Raw genomic sequence first — 22,363 nt, forward strand, 5'->3', positions numbered from 1 at the left:
TCACCCCAGTGGACGAGAGGGTAGCCTCCCTCCGCCTTCAGGTGGGGGGACGGGTCCTGACTGTTGTTTGTGCCTATGCACCAAACAGCAGTTCAGAGTACCCACACTTTTTGGAGTCTTTGGAGGGGGGCTGGAGAGCGCTCCCGCTGGGGACTCCATCGTTCTGCTGGGGGACTTCAATGCTTACGTGGGCAATGACATTGAGACCTGGAAGGGCGTGATTGGGAGGAACGCCCCCCCTCCAATCAGAACCCGAGCGGTGTTCTGTTAATCGACTTCTGTGCTCATCACGGCTTGTCCATAATGTTTAAGCATAAGGGTGTCCACACGTGCACTTGGCACCAGGACACCTTAGGACTTGCGACCGCATGTCTTGGACACTCGGGTGAAGAGAGGGGCGGAGCTGTCAACTGATCACCACCTGGTGGTGAGTTAGCTCCGATGGTGGGGGAAGATGCCGGTCCGACGTGGCAGGCCCAAACGTATTGTGAGGGTCTGCTGGGAACGTCTGGCGGAATCTCCTGTCAGAAGGAGTTTCAACTCCCACCTCCGACAGAACTTTGCTCATGTTCCGGGGGAGGCGTGGGACATCGAGTCCGAGTGGACCATGTTCCATTGTTCCATTGCTGAGGCGGCTGACCGGAGCTGTGGCCGTAAGGTGGTTGCTGCCTGTCGTGGCGGCAATCCCCGAACCCGTTGGTGGACACCAACAGTGAGGGATACCGTCAAGCTGAAGGAGTCCTATCGAGCCTTTTTGGCCTGTGGGACTCCTGAGGTATCTGATGGGTACCGGCTGGCCAAGCGGAATGCAGCTTTGGTGGTCGCTGAAGCAAAAACTCGGGCATGGGAGGAGTTCGGTGAGGCCATGGTCCACCATCCGGCCTCTCAGGAGGGGGAAGCAGTGCACCATCAACACTGTGTATAGTGGAGATTGGGCGCTGCTGACCTCGACTCGGGACGTTGTGAGCCGGTGTGGAGAATACTTTGAAGACCTCCTCAATTCCACCAACACGCCTTCCCATGAGGGAGCAGAGTCTGGGTTCTCTGAGGCGGGCTCTCCTATCTCTGGGGTTGAGGTCACCGAGGTGGTTAAAAAGCTTCTCGGTGGCAGGGCCCCCGGGTGTGGATGAGATTCGCCCGGAGTTCCTCAAGGCTCTGGATGTTGCAGGGCTGTCGTGGTTAACACGCCTCTGCAACATCGCATGGACATCGGGGACAGTGCCTCTGGATTGGCAGACTGGGGTGGTGGTCCCCCTTTTTAAAAAGGGGGACCGGAGGGTGTGTTCCAACTACTGGGGGATCACACTCCTCAGCCTCCCTGGTAAAGTCTATTCAGGGGTGCTGGAGAGGAGGGTCCGTCGGGAAGTTGAATCTCAGATTCAAGAGGAGTAGTGTGGTTTTCGTCCTGGCCGTGGAACAGTGTACCAGCTTTACATTCTTAGCAGGGTCCTCGAGGATGCATGGGAGTTCGCCCAACCAGTCTACTTTTGTTTCGTGGATAAACTCCGACTGCAACGGACAATCAAAACTGCTGAAAGGATCGTCGGATTGCAAAATCCTCTCGGACCCTCCCCACCCCGGTCACCAGCTCTTCCAGCTCCTTCCCTCAGGTAGGCGCTACCGATCAATGCAAACTAGAACTAGCAGACATTCCAACAGCTTCTTCTCTCTTGCGATCAACTTCTTAAACACCTAACCTACAATTCCATTACAACATGCAGGCAATTTTTTGACTTGAGTTTGTTGTCACATTTCTGTGCGGCCAATTATGTATTACTCGTGCACTCACTGTAGTTGTCTCGCCATGCTGCACTATTTGCATATACTGGCCACTCATGCCAGAGTAGCATCTGCTCCATTTGCACACTGATTGAGGAGTATCTGCAACATTTGCACAACCAACATTGTCCCAGATTATCGCACTACTCGCCACTTTAAACCGCATACACTCCTTGAAGTCTCGGCGCTCTTTGCACAATGGTCATTGCACCGGACTATTCCAATATTAGTCATTTGAACTGCTCTAAGTGCTAGAGGACTCTGCATCTTTTTGCACAATTGTCAAAAAAAAAATAATAATAAAAAAATAAAAATGTACCGGCATTACCAGATAACTAGCAACCCTTTACTGCTCAGTGACTAGAGCGGCTCCAACTACCAGAGACAAATTCCTTGTGTGTTTTTTCGACATACTTGGCAAATAAAGATGATTCTGATTCTGATTCTGATTCTGATTCTGATCAAGTTCAATATGCTGACATCAATTGGGAGGCTCTGAACACTTAGTCTCCCTCCTCGCGCGATTTGCACACCCCTCTATCAACTCTGGTCTCCATGGCTTACGAGCCTGCACCCTTACACTCCGCCAATTGACCCGTTACATTGTACATTGTGTAGCGTATATGAGTTAAATAAAAATGTAATTAATTTAACAGAAAAGAATAATCCAGAAGCGATGCCTGCGTTACTTCCGGTTTAGCATAATTTTAAGTTTAATCGTTAAAATCAACTATTTTATCTAGTAAAGGGGAACCACGTCACTTTTTAGATGTATAAAACTTCAGGACAAAGTGACGACAAACCTTTTTGCCTCAGTCTCGTAATTTGAAGGTTGCTACATGAATTAGATAAGAGTTCTAGACAGCAAGAGGTTTTTTTCTCGAACCCAAACGCACACAACTGATGGAGGTATGGAATTTGTTTAAAAAAAAAAATTATGAGATCTAACATGGGGATCCACAAGGGAAACAATGCAGGAAGAAAAACAAAACAAAGGACAGACGAACATTGGCAAAGGAGACTGACTTGTGATGTGAGAATGAGAGTGTAGTGACAATGCATATAGTTGGGGGTTCCCATTCTCGTTAATTTAAACCCAAATATGCACCAATATGTACTTTTAGTAACAGCATGTTGGATTTACATGTGTTGAACACAAGTGAGGCAGACGGGTCGAGCTTCTGAATATTTGGCCGGTCCGGTCCGCCCGGGGGAACAGGTTGATTTGGCGGAAAGGAGGAAGGAAACAAAAAAGGAGCACAAAAAGGTCCCAGGCAGGACCGCCGGAGCCTGGGTGTCGCTGCTCGCAAGGCGTTCTGAGCGGACGTGTGCTGTCCGCTTCCGTCCCCACGGAACTTGCCCAAGCGCCCAAAAAGGGTAGCTCAGAGCGCTGGCAGGATGCCCTGTGGTGGGGAAGGGTCCGATGTGTCCTCGCCACCTCGTGGTGCAAGGTGGGGCGTCCTGGCTGAGCCAGTCTTCAGCAAGTTGTTTGGATAAGAAAAGAGCAGAGCGCTCAAGCAGCCAAGGGGCTCTGGCCTTTTATGGCCAGCTGCCAAAGGGTGTGGTAACCCCCACACCCTCCCTTTTCCACCACCTCCGGGACCAAAAGGGAAGCTGGACCGCCTGTGAATGTTACTTTTCCGTTTTAGGATTATACTGGGGTTTAAACCCAGTGGAATAAAATATTATTTATTGGGTTTAAGATAACGAGACCATTTTCCCACTTTGCATAGTCACCCGCCCATCCTCTTTAATCCCTGTAACGAATGTTTCAAGTGGATGTGTTGTTGAGAACACTGTAATATTTGCAATGTGGCATTTGTGTTGTGTGGGGTGAAACACTTCATCCGGTTCAGTTGACAAACAGATTTGACATCAGACATTCAAATTTGCAAAAATACAATCACTAGTGGCGGCACGGTGGCCGACTGGTTAGAGCGTCAGCCTCACAGTTCTGAGGTGCGGGGTTCAATCCCCGTCCCCGCCTGTGTGGAGTTTGCATGTTCTCCCCGTGCCTGCGTGGGTTTTCTCCGGGCACTCCGGTTTCCTCCCACATCCCAAAAAAAAACATGCATTAATTGGAGACTCTAAATTGCCCGTAGGCATGACTGTGAGTGCGAATGGTTGTTTGTTTCTATGTGCCCTGCGATTGGCTGGCAACCAGTTCGGGGTGTACCCCGCCTCCTGCCCGATGACAGCTGGGATAGGCTCCAGCACGCCCGCGACCCTAGTGAGGAGAAGCGGCTCAGAAAATGGATGGATGGATGGACAATCACTAGTGACGTTCATGGAAAGTTCTTAAAATATTATATCACATTCAAGTCCAATGAAGATTGTGATTGGTTAATGCGGGCTTTCCACTGCCTGTGTGTCTCGCGAGTGCGCCATCCATTGCCCCTGCCCGGATGGGCAAATATCTGCTAAAGACAGTGGGAAAGAGAAGTATTTGTTGAGGCTCTTCAGGCTGGAAGTTAATTAATTTAACGTCCGGGTGCAAAATCAAATGTCTGTGTCTCGGCTTTGATGCTACTTGGGACGGTCTGTAATTCATTTTGCGTCCCTGTGCGAAGTTAAATCTGGCATCCCCGTGGTCGTCTCCCTCAGTGGGGGGGGGACAGCAATGCCGCTTGGTCTGGAGTTTGGGGGTCACGGTGCCATCGGGCGAGAGCATGTTTGTTACATGTCCCCCCCTTCGTCGGCTTGATCTGGCTCGATGGCAGATCTAGGCGACGTCTCTTTGGAAGATGGCACAGGTTTGCAGGAATACACACAACAATGCAGTTACCTAAGTACAACATTAGTACATTGGAGTAAGGTTAGAATAAGGGATATCCCAATATGTTATCCCCCTCTAAAAGAAGGGGGAGAGGGAGAAAGGAAAAAAGGGAATTTTAAGGTTCGGGCTTGTGGAAGAAATGCACTTCCCAAGTGGCAAATAGGTTAAGTTAGGGTAGAGTATATATGCCTGTATTCCTTCCCTATGTTCCGAATAGGTTAAGGTTAGGGCTGTAGGTTTCTTGAAGGTAGTGTTATAGGTTTCTTTAAGGTTAGGCCTAATTGATAATAGGTTTCTTTAAGGTGAGGGCTCAATGCGGAGGAAAGAACCAAAACCTTTTAAGGAAAAATAATAATTAAAACTCGGTTCCGAGAGAAAAAAATGGTTCGGAGGCTGCTCTTGAGAGAAAAAAATGGTTGCTCTTGCGGCTGCTCCAACAGCCGCAAGAGCAAGTTAAGGATAAGTAAGTCACCTCTTCCTTTAGAGTTAGCACATAACATTGGTTAGTAAACTCATCTAAGATTCAAATTGTACTTCTCATTAAACAAACATATTGAAAAAGCTTTGTCAAAGAAATATATGTACACATTTTTAGTACTTTTTCCTCAAAAAGAGTGAGGGTTTCTCTTTAAAAAAGCACTACAAGTCACATTCCAATACCAGGTCTCCCTGGTTACACTACAAAGCAATGCATATTATACTACAAAACTAATAAACAAATATACAAAACCATAAACTACTAGTCATTCACATAAGTTAGCTATTCATTGTTTATATATAATTATTTATATTTAATTTACAAACAGGCATTTATTTTTCATTCGCGTGGCCCATTCTCCGTAGCCTCCCAATACAAAGTACATAAAGCCTCTTAAAGTTCACCAAAGAAATCCGAAAAAAAAAAAATATAAATAAAAGAGTGACCCCTCTATTAGTATTTCTCATTGAGTCCATTCGGGTCAATAGTATCCAACTTTCGGATCCAAATTTGTTCCACCCTTTTATCTCAGATTTTTCGTCCAATCCATTTCGCTTTCCAAGCCCCTATATCCCAGATCCCACACACGAAAAGATGACAATAAAACACTATACTACGACTCCATTGTCTCATATGATATTGATGTTCCGAAATTCTGTTTTTTAACAATCTTCCTGTCTCACCTATGTAAATTGTATTGCAGTTTCGACATTGTACAACATAGACCACATTTTTAGTTGTAGGACCCAGCCACTGACATATCGGTTGACCCTGGCCTGTGATCCTATTGAATATAAAGGATGAGTACCCCAAAAAGGCCACTTGCTTGCTATCTTTAACATTTCTATGATGATCCAAAGCCGTATGAATCAATTGATCTCCCAAGTTAGGGTTCCTTCTAAATACAGTAATCATTTTAAAACGTTTCAATGGTTAACATCTCTCCTGTATCCATTTGAAATTGTCTTTCAGTCGTAAATTGAAGTGATTCAAATGTCGTGAGTATGTTATGTCACTGGAATGAGTGGGGGATCCTCCCTCCTCTTCCTGTAGATGTTGGCACCTTTGAATAGGAGTGAAACCTCTGCCTTGATTTTACGAAGGCATCGTTTTGAATAACCTCTTGGTCTTAAAGCTGAAAAAAGGGTCCCAGTGGCTAACTCAGCATCCTCAGGATAAGTACAGATTCTATTAAATCAAATTAATTGCGATTTAACAATACCTTTAAAGGTATGTTTTGGATGATAACTTGTCTTGTGTAATAATGCATGTCTATCTGTTTCCTTAAAAAAAACTTTAGTAGCCAAAGTTTTACACCCGTCTTCCATCCTTTCCACAAAGAAAACAGTAGTGTCTAAAAATGTGATACTTTGTTGATGTATATTATGTTTTAATTTAATTTTTGGATAATGAGAATTCAATATTTGTAAAAAAAAAAAAATCCGTTATCAAACCACTCCAAAGGCCGAAGATGTCGTCCAGATATCGTAAATACAAAAGGGGTCGTTGGTGACATTTTGAAAAAGCTGTTTGCTCCCAATCAGCTAAATATATATCAGCATAAGAAGGAGAATACTTCACACAACCACAGACTTGAAGATAATGTTTTCCATTAAATTCAAAGTCATTTCGGGTTAGAGTAATTTCCAATAGTTGTAAAATTTCTTTATCCAGACGGTGTGCTTGAGGGGAGTTTTGCAAAGCTTTTCTCACGTTGTAAACCTAACTCAGTATCAATGTTAGTATATAAGGAGTCTATGTCAACTGAGAAAACAAAAGTCTCCTTTGTCACAGACAAGGTTCTCAACCTTTCCACAAACTTATATGTATCCTTTATATAACTAGGATGTAATTGTGCTAAGGGATTGATGTATCTGTCGATGTAGTCTGTAATTCGATATGATTCGGATCCACAATCGCTATTGGCCGGTCAGTTGGTACCTTAAAGGGAACTGTCCAAGAAATAGGATCTTTATGTATTTTAGGTAATAAGTAAAAAAGCCGTGGCATGTTGGCCGACTGGTTAGAGCGTCAACCTCACAGTTCTGAGGACCGGGGTTCAATCCCCGTCCCCGCCTGTGTGGAGTGTCCATGTTCTACATATTAAGTTGTATTGTTAAGCTGTCTATCAGCTTCCATTATGTTTATCCTGCAAAATAATCTCACCCCCTTTATCTGCTGGTTTTATAACAATGCCCTTTAAGGCCCGTGAACTCTTTCGAGCCCATTTTTGGTCTCCCGTAATATTACTTTGATATGTTCTACTCAGTCGGTAGTGCGATAACGAACTTTTATTCTTTTTCATCCACTGGCGAGTTATGTCCGATAGTGTACTGCCATTTGGTTCCCAACATGAAGGACCTGTAAAAGGAATATGTGCATGATCTTCTCGATAATTAAAATAGTCCAATATTTTTATTTTCCTATAAAAATTATAAATGTCCTGTTGTAATTCTAATAATTTAGGTAGGTGTTGTGTAGGAATAAAGGTAAGACCTCTTTCCAATAAATCTTTTTGGGCCACATTCAATTTAAATGAAGAGCAAAGTACCATTACATTTGATCCGTGGGGGTCTGTACCATCCAGTCGCCCCCTCACATATTTAATTGGTCCAGCCAATGCTCCAAAATCCTATGGGCCGTCTGTTCTGTCCAGTGTACTGGATCCCGTAAGTCTACTTGAAATCTAAAATAAGACAATTCCGTCAAAGATTTTTTTTTTTTTTTTTTTTACTATTGTTTGATTCAATAGTTCAATTAGCTCCTGTTTATCACCCTCCAACCTGTCCGAATAATTGATCACGGGTACAAAAAGCTCGGCATTAGGAAAAGTACTCCTCGTCGTTCTCATCAAATGTTGAAGTTGTTTATCTGTCGTAGATGGTAACAGACCTTTTAGATAATTATTTAAACCCACAGATAAAATTACTTTTTCTAACCTTCTGGTCCGGTTGTAATTTCGCAAAAATATGAATATGATAGAGTTGAGCTCCAGAAAAAGCTATCTATCTGCATCTCTGAATGGAAGGAAGGAATACGAGCCAAATTCGAGTCCCCAACAATTAATAGTGGTTTATCAATCTGCAAATTCCAATCTTTTACTTTTCTATCCGTATTACAATGTCTTCCTTTCGAGAATGTGGGACTTGATTTGGCCCCAAATCTTCATTCCCATATAGAGGGTTAGGCTCAGATTGGGAAATGTTCAAATCCATAAAACTTTGAAACATATCATCCTTCATCACATCTGCCTCGCCCCTTTGGCTGGCCCTCAAAGGGGAAATTTGCTGGAAATTCCTTTGTTGTTGTACATCCATTCATCCATTTTCTGAGCCGCTTATCCTCACAAGGGTCGCGGGAGCGCTGGAGCCTATCCCAGCTATCATCGGGCAGGAGGCGGGGTACACCCTGAACTGGTTGCCAGCCAATCGCAGGGCACATGCGATTGGCTGGGATCAATTAACCTACCATGCATGTTTTTGGGATGTGGGGGGAAACCAGAGTGTCCGGAGAAAACCCACGCAGGCATGGGGAGAACAAGCAAACTCCACACAGGCGGGGCCAGGGATTGAACCCCAGTCCTCAGAACTGTGAGGTAGACGCTCTAACCAGTCAGCCACCGTGCCCAGCCTTTGTTGTTGTATTTCTTTATAAAGCTCGCTCTCCACGGAAATGCCTGGAGAATGTAGTTCCGCCCCACATCAGCTCCCCTGTTGTACAGGGTCTAAAAGTTGAGCAGATGCAGGTAAAATGTCATCATTCATATGTAACACCGCTACATTACTCGTTACCACTTTCCTGGGGGACAAAAGTTTCCCTTTATGCTCTAAAAGTGTTTCCTTCCTTCTCTTTTTTGTCCAACTTAGCCTATCGATTAAAACGACTGGTTCCTGTGTACGATTGAGATTTGAGGCCGAAGTCATTTGATCCATGAGGTGTTTCTTTACGTTTCTTTTGGGGAATTTGGTAATGATCTAATTGATCCTTTAAAAGAAGGTGTCATAGTCCATCCATCCATCCATCCATTTTCTGAGCCGCTTCTCCTCACTAGGGTCGCGGGCGTGCTGGAGCCTATCCCAGCTATCATCGGGAAGGAGGCGGGGTACACCCTGAACTGGATGCCAGCCAATCGCAGGCCATATACAAACAAACAACCATTCGCACTCACATTCACAACTACGGGCAATTTAGAGTTGTCAATTAAGCTACCCTGCATGTTTTTGGGATTTGGGAGGAAACCGGAGTGCCCGGAGAAAACCCACGCAGGCATGGGGAGAACATGCAAACTCCACATAGGCGGGGCCGGGGATTGAACCCCGGTCCTCAGAACTGTGAGGCAGACGCTCTAACCAGTCGTCCACCTTGCCACCAAGGTGTTATAGTATTTTTTTGTATTGTTGTTTTCAGTCGGGTCCGCCATTTTCTAATATTGTTCTAACCCTAGGTAACCTCTGTGCTTTTGGGCTTATGGATGACCTATTCGGCAGCTGATGGTAAGTATTTGGTGTGTCTAATGCAAGATTTGCATGTATGTTTTCTATTACAGCTTCGACTGTAGTCCTGGCCCTCCTTATATCTGGAAATTTAGGACCTGTTGATGGTAGGTTTTGCTTATCTTGATTATTAGTACCCATATACTCCGCGACCGGGTCAACTAACAAGTCTTCTCTCTCCAACATTGTTTGTGCTCTCTTTTCCAGGTGTAAAGTATTCTTGACCTCTCCTCCCCTCGTCGGCCACGTTGGAAGGTGTGGCTTTTTGCCAGCTTTGTCTTGCTCCTTATGACTATAGGAAAATGACGTATTGCAAGATGTCGAACACAGGGCTGGAAAATCCTCCATTTTAAGAATCGTGTCATTATCCGTATTCCTTTCCGTTTCTAGCATTCTTCTAAATGTAGTCAATGAGGATTCTGTGAGTTTGAGACCAAATCATATTTTTGCCCAAGTCAGGGCTCTGTTACAAGCTTCAATTTGAAAGGTTGAAAATGACTTCAAATTATCCGAAATGACCACATCATCATGGTCTCTAATAATGGTGAAATTATTTCTCATCCACTGATTTGTATTATTTTTAATAGCTAAGGGAGTACCAGAATTAGGAGAAGCCGGTTTGATAAGCGCTGCTAGTTTATTCACTTTATTGGACATGCATTTCGGAAATATCCCGCTCTCCAATGACGTAATTATAATCTCCGAATGATGTATTGCTTGCAGTATTTTAAAGTATTTTTTGGTTAAATTTAAATGTTGTTGTTTTGTGTTTAAGGGTCCAGAGAAAGCTATACCCGATCCTGTACTTGGGCCCCTGGAGGGAGGACCCCCCCCCCCCCCAGTCAAGAAGGAATTTCTCCAGTGTTCATTGGGGGTGGACGGGCGTGCAATCGGCTCATCTTGGTCCACAGATGAAATACGAATGTTGAGTTTGTTCTCGTTCAACAACTTGATTCTTGAAAAATACAAGAGAATCAAATAAACATCACGCCATATAAGAAGACTGAGAAATAAAAATGCATATAAAAATGTGTACCTTAAAAAAGTACTCACCCAAATCACCAAAAGGAGAAAACCCCTCGTAAGGTACTGAAGACCAAACCTGTCTGAAGGTCATCCAAGTATAGGCCTATATAGGTAATAGGCAGCAAAAATGACACCACAAAATTTCCCAAAAGAAACAAGAACCCTCAATGATTCCACCGAGGGAGAAGGTAGATACCTTTTGACACCATACAGGTCCAAAATTCTCCCATGAGGAGGGGCAAAAGGATGGAAATCAATTTAAAGGACCAGTACAGTGTTTACAGTGCGCTCAGCCAAATAATACAATATCTCCCTCTCGTGGCAAAAATCCACAACAATAATAAGTCAATCCGAGGCAGAATTTGAAAACGCAACCGGACAACAAAAAAAGTTCCCACTAAAGCCAAGTCATGGCTACAGACATCATATCCCTACAAAGTATGTCCATGGCTAAACAATTGGAACTCACCTGGGGAGTTGGAACAACTTTTTTGGAAAATGAATCCGCTCGAGGTTGTACTTGGTTGGAATGATGACTTCCCTCGTATAGACCGTATTCAAGTTGTCCGACGCCACAATCAATAATACGCCTTGTTGAAGCGAGGAAGAGAAAAAATATCAAAACAAAAGGAATTACTTGGAAAAAGTAAAAAGTCATTATTTTTTAAGGTAATATAGAATACTTTATAATATTCTAATATGTAATTCTATATGTAATATAATATAATATAGAGTTTCATGGTGTAACTGGTTTGGAAGGTAAGCAAGGATGTTTATTGCAGTATAATCAGATAAGGGGGTAGGAGTTTATTGCAGGAAAGCCCCCCCCCACCAGGCTGTATGTGAAGACCATATAGAACAGATGTCAAGGAAGAAAAGGACTGCGGGGAGCCACTATAAACATTAGATGCAAGAATGTGGGACGGCGTCTGGAGACGGCATCTGGAGTCAGCGGCAAATGGTCATCATTCTGCAGAGCAACAATGACGTCAGATGGGACCATGGACCAATCAGACGACAGCGATTCCATACTTCCACTTTGAAACATTGTATAAGTCTGGGGTAGAATCAGATAGTTTTTTTTGTTCAACTACTCTATCTGCTAAGGATAAGATAGGGATAGTTACGAACCCAGAGCTCTGCAAAATGTATAGACTCCTCTGTCAGGAATAAATTGGTTGTTTTTTTAATACATTGTTATGAACGTAGTTCTTTCATGAAAACGCGCACGCTGGGAACCACGAGAGTAATAGAAGATTTTAAACACAGGTTCCTTCATTTTGAAAAAGTGTTTGGGTTAGGTTAAAAGAAGAGAGGATGAACAAGCATCCCATGCACGGGCACAAGTATGTTAGTGATTCCTACTTCCCTGTATTATCCATCCATCCATCCATTTTCTGAGCCGCTTCTCCTCACTAGGGTCGCGGGCGTGCTGGAGCCTATCCCAGCTGTCATCGGGTAGGAGGCAGGGTACACCCTGAACTGGTTGCCAGCCAATCGCAAGGCACATACAAACAAACAACCATTCGCACTCACAGTCATGCCTACGGGCAATTTAGAGTCTCCAATTAATGCATGTTTTTGGGATGTGGGAGGAAACCGGAGTTCCCGGAGAAAACCCACGCAGGCACGGGGAGAATATGCAAACTCCACACAGGCGGGGCCGAGGATTGAACCCGGATCCTCAGAACTGTGAGGCTGATGCTCTAACCAGTCGCCCACCGTGCCTCCCTGTATTATCCATCCATCCATTTTCTGAGCCGCTTCTCCTCACTAGGGTCGCGGACATGCTGGAGCCTATCCCAGCTATCGTCGGGCAGGAGGCGGGGTACACCCTGAACTGGTTGCCAGCCAATCGCAGGGCACATACAAACAAACAACCATTCGCACTCACAGTCATGCCTACGGGCAATTTAGAGTCTCCAATTAATGCATGTTTTTGGGATGTGGGAGGAAACCGGAGTTCCCGGAGAAAACCCACGCAGGCACGGGGAGAATATGGAAACTCCACACAGGCGGGGCCGAGGATTGAACCCGGATCCTCAGAACTGTGAGGCTGATGCTCTAACCAGTCGCCCACCGTGCCTCCCTGTATTATATTCAACAAAAACCTGATCCTATATCTTCTTTCATTTTCATATATAGAACAGTATTTGTAAATTTTTAGTGTGAAGGGGAACATTGATACAAATCCTTATATGTGCCAAAATAATTATAATTATTTTTTTCTAGCACATATATAGGAGTATTAGGGTTAGTTAGTATTGAGACTGCTTTCATAGCGATCTGAAAAAGTCGGACTGAAATTTTAATCTGAAAGGTAATTTTCCTCTGATTTAGACAGACTGATTTAAACAGACATCTTGTATGAAAAACAGTTCCGTTTTTAGTTTTGAGATATCAATAATCTTCATTTTTTATGTCTGTGCCATTTACATTCCATGAAACAAAAGTTATATGTGACATATTAATGAGAAGTGTACAATTTTTATAAGTGAATGTGGGACAATATGTGTGAGTGTATCATCTATACGTGTTTGGGAAAGATAGAACGCTCAGAAATATATATCTAATGGGAACTTGTTTACTGTGTACCTGGTAATATGAAGTTGTGTTTAGAGGTATTATGTATTGAGGTATTGAACATATTGTATATGAGTTCAGCATAGCCAAAATGTAAACGGAAGCCAAGGGACTATATCCCGAGTAATTCATAACACAAGCAGCATGCAAATACATATGTGTGTGGTGGGGGAAGGGAGGTGGAAGTGAGCATTCGGTATGTGGGGGGTCCCTTAAAGAAGGGAAAAGGAAGTACCATAGAGAAAGGTTAGTACAAAGAAAACAAGGGCAATGTCCCATGTCAGTGAGTGGAGGGTGCAATAGGACATGCGTGATTCCCTTTTTTTCCCTAAACAAATTATTACACGGTTTCCCACACTATGTACCAAATATTAGTGCAAACTTGGAAGGAATACTCATATATTCGAAGAGCCAAGGGGTGACTTTGTGACCTTGTTGCCGGTAGTTCTTCGTTAGAGGGTACTGGATTTTGCATCGTTCGTTGATTTCCCGTGGGAACTGGTCATTCATCCTGAATTGTGTACCCTTCAGCTCCTGTCCTTTTGACTGTACGAAGACTTTCTGTTGGAAATATTTAAATTTTGTGAGTATTGGACGGGGTTGATCCACTGTTCGTGGTCCTATTCTGTGTACTTGGTGGAAGGTAATCTTGGTGAGTGTTTCCTTTGGGATTTTCAGCGCTGTCGACAAAGTTTTTTACTTGAGCCTCTGGAAGATTAAGCGTACTCTATGTCTGAAACGATGAGGTTATCCCACATGCTTCTTGACTGTAAATGTCAGTGGAGGAGAGGACTTGAATATGGGCGTCGGGTGAGCTGGGTAGTAAATCTTCAGTGCTAGTGGACATGTTAGCCTTCGTCTTTTCAGCGGGTTGCTGCAGTACTCATTATGGGATCCACTAGCTTGCATGACGAAGCGTTCGAAAGATCCGTCGATGAACTCTTCGAGTGGCTCTATCTTAGCGTCAGCAGGGATTGGAATAAAGTGATCAATAATAAACAGCCCTGAAAAAAGAGGGGAAAAAAGTGGATGAGGGGGAAATTAAATCTCAGGGTTGCTAATCTGATTTGACAGCGTTGCCGCAAAGTTTCGTCTGGCAAATCTCGCTGTCTCTTGTGGTGTCAGAGCATGCCTCGCCTGTCACGATCGGCAATGCCGTAAGGGCAGATCCCAAAAAATAGACTCTAGGTCAGAGGTCCGAACAATTTTAATTAAATGGCAGAGCAGGTGATGTCCAGACATACGAAACTAAAGGAACTCACAACCAGAGAGAATCAAAAACAGATAACGCAGGGAGACACGACAAACGGTCCGTGTGGTATAATCGTATTGAGGCTAAATTTGGACAGCGGTCAGAACGGCGGCAAATACGGGGCAAAAACGAGTGAATATTCCGACGCCCACACACTGTCACGGTGCCCCCTAAAAAGGCTGATGATTACAATGCATGACAGGTGCGTCACCGATGTCCACGCCCACCCAGACACTGCAACACAAAGAAAAACAACTTGAAACACAGGGGCATGACAGTATCCCCCCCTCAAAGGACGCCTTCTGGCGGACCACCCGGCTTCTGCGGGTGGAGAGAGTGGAAGGCCCGGAGAAGGGACGGATCTAGGATCCAAGAGCGGGGAACCCAGGAACGCTCCTCCGGGCCGTAACCCTCCCAGTCGACCAAATACTGCACACCCGTACCCCTTCTTCTGGAATCCAATAGTTCACCCACCGTGTACACTAGCTCACCATCAACCATCCGCGGAGGAGGAGGAGGAGGCACCGCTGGAGGACACAGGGGGCTGGAGGAAACCGGTTTGAGCAAGGAGACATGGAATACCGGGTGAACTTTCATGGTGGGAGGGAGCCGAAGTTTAACTGCCACCGGATTAACAACAGTCAATTTCGAAAGGACCAATATACCGAGGACCCAGTTTTTTAGAACCCCCGGCCAAATGCAAATCTCGTGTGGACAACCAGACCTTCTCACCAGGACGGTAGGGAGGAGCTGAGATCCGATGACGATCAGCTAACTGCCTGTTGCGAGCCTCAGTACGGGACAAGGCTGCCCTTGCATCCCGCCACACCCGATGAGCCCTTCGGAGATGGACCTGTACAGACGGGACGATCACCTCCCTCTCCTGAGAAGGGAACAACGGCGGCTGGTAACCGTATGCAGTCATGAATGGCAACCGTCCAGTAGCAGAGCAAACGAGGGTGTTATGCACATATTCCACCCAAGGCAGGTGAGAAGACCACGAGGAGGGGTGCTGATGGAAAACACAGCGAAGAGCAGACTCCACATCTTGATTCGCCCTCTCAGCCTGGCCGTTGGTCTGCGGGTGGAAACCGGATGAAAGACTGTAGGACGCCCCCAGCGCTTTGCAGAACAACCTCCAGACCCGAGAGACGAACTGCGGCCCCCTGTCAGACACCAGATCAGCAGGAATACCATGAACTCGGAAGAGATGGTCGACAAGGAGATTAGCGGTCTCAAAGGAGGACGGCAGCTTCGGCAGAGCAACGAAATGGGCCATCTTGGAAAATCTGTCGACAACACTCAGGATGACTGAGTTCCCTCCAGACAGCGGAAGGCCCCTGATGAAGTCCAAGGCGACGTGGGACCAGGGGCAGGAAGGAATGGGCAGTGGAGGAAGACCAGCTGGAGGACGATGGGACATCTTGCTACGGGCACACACTGAGCATGCCGAAACATATTCTTTAACGTCCCTGCGTAGTCCCTGCCACCAGAACCGTTGGGAAATGAGGAAAAGTGTCCGACTGACCCCAGGATGGCAAGCGACTCTAGAAGTGTGTCCCCACTTCAACACCTCTGGACGTAAAACGACCGGAACAAACAATTTGCCATCAGGAACACCTCCCGGGGCCTGGACGTCCCTCCCCGCCTCCTCCACCTTCTTCTCAACCTCCCACTGAAGCGCTCCCACCACCCGGGTCTCAGGTAGAATGGTCTCCACAACAGGCTGAACAGCAGCCGGGCCATGCAGCCTAGACAAGGCGTCAGGTTTGCCATTCTTCAATACAGGGCGGGAAGTGATGATGAAGTCAAAACGGGTAAGGAACAGGGCCCAACGTGCTTGACGGGGGTTGAGTCTTTTAGCAGTCCGGAGGTAAGACAGGTTCTTGTGGTCGGTGAAAACTTGAAAAGGTTCCTTCGCATCCTCCAGCTAATGCCTCCACTCCTGCAGCGCCAGGACAATGGCCAGCAGCTCTCTATTTCCCACATCGTAATTGGCCTCTGCAGGCCTCAGGCGCCTACAGAAGAAGGCGCAGGGGTGCAGCCTCTGGTCGACCGGGGACCTCTGGGACAGGACCGCCCCCACACCTGAATCAGATGCGTCCACCTCGACAACGAAAGGAAGGTCAGGATTAGGATGATGTAACACAGGAGCCTTCACAAACAATTGTTTAATATGATCAAAAGTCACTTCTGCCTTAGGGGTCCATACAAATGGTATTTTATTGGAAGTAAGTCTAGTCAGAGGTCCCACTTTAAGGCTGTAATCACGGATAAATCGCCTATAAAAATTAGCAAAACCCAAAAACCTCTGCAACTGCTTCCTAGACGTTGGAGTTGGGCAATAAACCACACCCTGGATCTTGGCTGGATCGGCCCGAAGCTGGCCCTTTTCCACAATGAACCCCAAAAACTGTACCGACTCCGCATGGAACTCACACTTCTCAGCCTTGACGTAAAGACGGTTTTCCATCAAGCGCTGCAACACCATGCGGACATGTTGCCGATGTTCACGTAGATCACGGGAAAAGATTAAGATGTCGTCCAAGTACACAAAACAGAATACATTTATCATGTCCCGGAGCACATCATTAATAAGACACTGAAACACAGCGGGTGCATTCTTGAGTCCAAAAGGCATGACTAAGTACTCAAAATGACCTAATGGAGTATTGAACGCAGTCTTCCACTCATCTCCCTCCTTCATCATCACCAGGTGATAGGCATTTCGCAGATCAAATTTTGTGAACACCTTTTCCGACTGCAAAGGGGCAAACGCCGAGTCCAACAGCGGGAGAGGATACTTATTTTTTAGCGTGATGTCGTTAAGACCGCGGAAATCGACACAGGGTCGCAGGGTCCCGTCCTTTTTATCGATAAAAAAAAATCCGGCGCCCACTGGCGACGATGAGGGACGAATCAACCCAGCAGCTAGCGAAGTGGAAATATAATTCTTTAATGCCTCTTGCTCAGGTTTGGAAATCTGATACAGCCTCACACATGGTAGTGGAGCCTCGGGAATCAACTCTACAGAACAGTCGTATGGACGATGCGGAGGCAAAGACTGGGCGCGATCCTTACTGAACACTAGTTGCAAATCATGGGACTCAGCCGGTACTTTAGCCAAATTGATGTGCTCGTTTTGAACACGGGGGTGGTAGTCAATATGGCAGACTGCAGACAATGAGAATGACAAAATAGGCTCCAATTCACAAGCTGTAGTTGATCCCAATTAATATCTGGATTATGAAGTTTTAACCACGTTAATCCCAGCACAACTGTAGCAGATTGACAGGGCATTACAAAAAATCGCAGTGATTCGATGTGGTTACCAGAGAGCTTTAAATACAGTGGAGCTGTAATGTGTGTTGTAACCGCCAGGAGACGCCCATCCAAATCAAGAACTTTTCTCGGTTTGCTAAGTCTGTACAGTGGACAATTTAGAGTCTCTATCACACAAGAGTCCACAAAACACTCATCAGCTCCGGAGTCAATTAACGCGGAAACCTTCACACTGCCGCCAAATCCCGATACTTCGCCCGGCAATTGTAGTCTCTTGTTCGATCCAGTTCTCAATCGACCGGGTACCAAGTCTTCATCAAAATACTCACACGATGAGACGTTCTTTCCGGAGGCAGAAGGCGCTGTCACCACCACCTGGCCGCTCTGCTTGGAACGCGTAGCGTCACTTCCCTGTGAAGGTCTCGCAATGCAGGTGGATACCTTGTGTCCTGGTCGGCCGCAGTACAGACACGCCCCCAGTCTCATGCGTCTCCGACGTTCCGTCTCCACCAGTCGCCCCCCGCCGAGTTGCATCGGCTCCTACACGGCCAGGGCCGACTCCCTCGTCGATGCCGAGGTGGATGGGGGAACACAGGCGGTGTCTTCCATGGCGGCCGAAGAATGTCCCGGGGAAGCGGACTCAAAAAAAATGCGCCGTTCATCCGCCCGCTCGCGCTGCCGTTCCCTCAGTCGATTGTCCAGTCTAATGGCTAGTCCGATCAACTCCTCCAAATCAGTGGTCTCGTCCCAGGCCACCAACTCATCTCTGACGGCAGGACAGAGTCCCCGACGAAAAATGCCGCTCAACGCAACATCGTCAAATCCACTCTCTGCTGCCAGGATGCGGAACGAAATGGAGTATTCGGCTACTGACAAGTCCCCCTGGGAATGGTCCAACAACCGGCTACCGGCTTCCTTGCCCTTGACGGGGCGATCAAAAACTCTCCTCAGTTCAGATTCGAATGCCGGGAAGGAGGAACGTAACGCTGGGTTGGCGCTGCTGACCGCCATCAGCCACGATGCCGCCTGACCCGTAAGTAGACTCATTATAAAAGCCACCTTCGTCTTATCCTGGGCATACGTGACCGGTTGTTGGTCAAATACTAGAGTACTTTGATAAATAAATTGACCGCAGCCGCCGAGCTCCCCAGCATAACGAGGTGGATTTGGGAGACAAGCTTCCCTGGCGGGTGGCACCGCGGCCACCGTGTTGGTGGCGGGTGCTTTTGCCAGAACCGGAGGTAATCCAAGTGCACACACCTGATCAACCCGTGAACTCAGTGTACTGAGATGGGTCGTTAACGCCGTAATTGCCTCCCTGAGCTCGTGTAACGATGTCTCGTGTCTTCCTACCAAATGTCCCTGACTTGCCAACGCGTGGCGAAAAGAGTCTGAGTTTGTGGGATCCATTTCTGGTCGGAATATTCTGTCACGATCGGCAATGCCGTAAGGGCAGATCCCAAAAAATAAACTCTAGGTCAGAGGTCCGAAAATTTTTAATTAAATGGCAGAGCAGGTGATGGCGAGACATACGAAACTAAAGGAACTCACAACCAGAGAGAATCAAAAACAGATAACGCAGGGAGACACGACAAACGGTCCGTGTGGTATAATCGTACTGAGGCTAAATTTGGACAGCGGTCAGAACGGCGGCAAACACGGTGCAAAAACGAGTGAATATTCCGACGCCCACACACTGTCACGGTGCCCCCTAAAAAGGCTGATGATTACAATGCATGACAGGTGCGTCACCGATGTCCATGCCCACCCAGACAGTGCAACACAAAGAAAAACAACTTGAAACACAGGGCCATGACATCGCCAAAGCCTGTGCGGTCAACCCCACCTGTCTTTCCTGACCAGACATGTCACAACATGTTTGTGCATGACCCCCACCATCACCCAGACATTTGCACAGGCATGTGACCTCATGTAACCCTGTCTGACCTTGCACGATGCTTTGAAGTGCCAGATTTTATTGTTTAATAACCCTTTGAAGTACCAATTTTATAACACGCAATAGTTCTCTTGCTTTATTACTTGCTTTCCTTTTTTAATAGTACACTCCCTGCTCCCTATGGACCAATATCACGCCCTGCAATTCTTGACCTCACGCTCCCTTCAAATGAACCCCTACCAACTGCTTCCTCTGTCTCAGTCTGTTTTGGGGTCCAGTTTAAAATCATTTGGTTTAAAATCATCACAGATCCTGTAAACTACTCCAGTATGTTGTTGTAATCAGTCATCTTAAAAAAAAAATACAGTAATTAATTATAAAGTAATTCACAGTATCATGCTGGATTAATTTACATGTACAGTATTTTACAGGACCAGTGCTGCCAGTAAAATAGTGTGAAAGATTGTTTTTCTAAATGTGTCTACTATGTGCCCCTTCCCAGTTTACCTTCTGCTCTTGGGACCGCTAACCTTCTCGTCCTCCACGTGTTCAAATTTCACGGTATACCCCTAGACATTGTCTCGGACCGAGGCCGCCAGTTCTCCTCCCAGGTCTGTAAAATGTTCTGTAAGGTGGTGGGCGCAGCAGGCAGTCTGTCTTCTGGCTACCATCCTCAGTCCAATGGCCAGATGGAGCGGGAGAATCAGAATCTGGAGTCTGCTCTTCGCTGCGATGCTGTACGTAATCCCGCCTCCTGAAGCACCTTTCTCCCGTGGGTTGAATATGCCCACAACTCCCTCACCAGCTCCGCCACAGCAATGTCTCCCTTCATGGGATGCTATGGTTTCCAAGCCACTCTGTTTATGGAGCAGTAGCATCCGGTGTCGGTTCCTTCTGTGAGGGAGCACCTTCGATGGATCAAAGCGATCTGGAGGGACGTCAAGGCAGCTCTTACCCATTCAACTGAGAAGAACAAGCGGTTGGCCGATCTCCATCGCTCCCATGCACCTGAGTACTAGGTGGGTCAGATGGTGTGGCTCTCTTCACGGGACCTCCCTCTTTAGACCGAATCACCTAAGCTCACACCACGCATCATTGGACCTTTTCCTGTCACCAAAACTATCAACTCCAAAGCCATACAATTAAAGCTTCCCCAGTCTCTCAAGATCCATCCCATGTTTCACGGATCCCTACTTAAGCTGCTCTTGTGGAAGAAAAATACTCAATGACCTGTGCATTTACTTACCCTCTCGTTTTCTCCTCTTCCTCCAGTGCCTACCTGTGTCTCCTGCTACGGCGCCTGCCGCAACCGCACCGCCAAACTCACTCACCTGCTCACGCTCCAGTTCCTCGTGCACACTCCCTGCTCCTACGGACCAATATCATGCCCTGGAATTCTTGACCTCAAGGTCCCTTCAAATAAACCCTTATCAAGTGATCTCTGTCAATTGACTGTCTGTTGTCGTACAAAAGCGGCTCCAACTACCGGAGACAAATTCCTTGTGTGTTTTTTGGACATAATTGGCAAATAAAGATGATTCTGATTCTGATTCTGATTCTGATCAACTGCTTCATCTGTCTCAGTCTGCTTTTGGGTCCACTTTAAAACCATTTGGTTAAAAATTGTCATAGATCCTGTAAAATACTCCAGTATGTTGCTGCAATCAGTAATCTTAAAAAATACACTAATTAATTGAAAAGTAATTCACAGTATCATGCTGGATTAATTTACAGTATTTTACAGGACCAGTGCTGCCAGTAAAATAGTGTAAATTACAGTAAGAAGTTTTACAGTGCACCTTTGCGGTTTTTATGGCTTAAAAATTGTCCCCAGCGCCTGCTGTACACGTTTTGTGTTTTCAATGATAACTTCACACAGGTTGGTTTTCTTGCAATTGGCTGGCAACCAGTTCAGGGTGTACCCCGTCTCCTGCCCGATGATAGCTGAGATAGGCTCCTGCGACCCTTGTGAGGATAAGCGGCTCAGATAATGGATGGATGGATGGGAGGTTGGTTTCCAAGAAAATTTCTAGGCTACAACTTGCCCCGCTGCACTAGTTACAGTGGCGGTTTAAATCCCCAGTCTTTGATTGGGCTTTTACACACCTTTTCAGTTTTTATTGCTTTAAAATGTTTCACAGAGCATAATCTACATGTTTTATGTTTTCAGTGATAATTTAACACAGGCTGGCTTTGAAACCAAATCTGGGGCTTTCTAAACTAGAACTGACCCCGTTGCACTAGTTACAGGCAGTGGTTTGAATCCCCAGCTTTTGGTTGGGCTTTTACACATCATTGTGGTTTTTATTGCTTAATAATGGTCCCCACAGCCTGCTGTACATGTTTTGGATTTCAGTGTTAACTTCAAACAGGCTGGCTTCCAAGTAAATTCTTAGCGCTACCAGTCGCAGTAAAAAGTTTTTTTTTTTTTAGAATAAGGTATGGTTGAAGTGCTCTGATGGTACGCAAACACCTTTTTGCATAATCTGCACAAAACCACGATTTTATCGCAGCTTCCATTGTGTCGTCTTTTAAATTAAATATGACTCCCACAGTCCTTCATCCGATTCCTCCATTGTGTCAGCCATTAGCCACACAGAGATTCTCTCCCAAGATCTGACATGTGTGTCAGTGTAATGCACTGACAAAGGTTCCGCGTTTGTTTGGAAATCAAACTATGATTAAAACAATATTTTTCCCGCACAAATTTTTTTTGTAATTAATTGATCATGATTAAGGTGTTAAATTCCCACCACTAATATATATATATATATGGCCGACTGGTTAGAGCGTCTGC

The 22,363-nt window shown here is 45.9% G+C and overlaps 1 protein-coding gene and 1 long non-coding RNA gene across 3 annotated transcripts in view; one reads left to right on the plus strand and one right to left on the minus strand.

The window, feature by feature from the left end:
- si:ch211-158d24.2 (multiple epidermal growth factor-like domains protein 9) overlaps positions 1-22,363 on the minus strand; it is a 395,895-nt gene that overhangs the window by 106,843 nt on the left and 266,689 nt on the right. The gene's annotated exons all lie outside the window — the stretch shown is intronic.
- On the plus strand, positions 1,350-11,689 carry LOC133475843 (uncharacterized). Its single transcript, XR_009787941.1, has 4 exons — positions 1,350-1,610; positions 9,478-9,633; positions 9,734-9,781; positions 10,302-11,689. It is a non-coding gene; the product is annotated as an uncharacterized LOC133475843 (long non-coding RNA).

Source organism: Phyllopteryx taeniolatus, chromosome 3, assembly GCF_024500385.1.
Source record: "Phyllopteryx taeniolatus isolate TA_2022b chromosome 3, UOR_Ptae_1.2, whole genome shotgun sequence".
Lineage (NCBI taxonomy): Eukaryota > Metazoa > Chordata > Actinopteri > Syngnathiformes > Syngnathidae > Phyllopteryx > Phyllopteryx taeniolatus.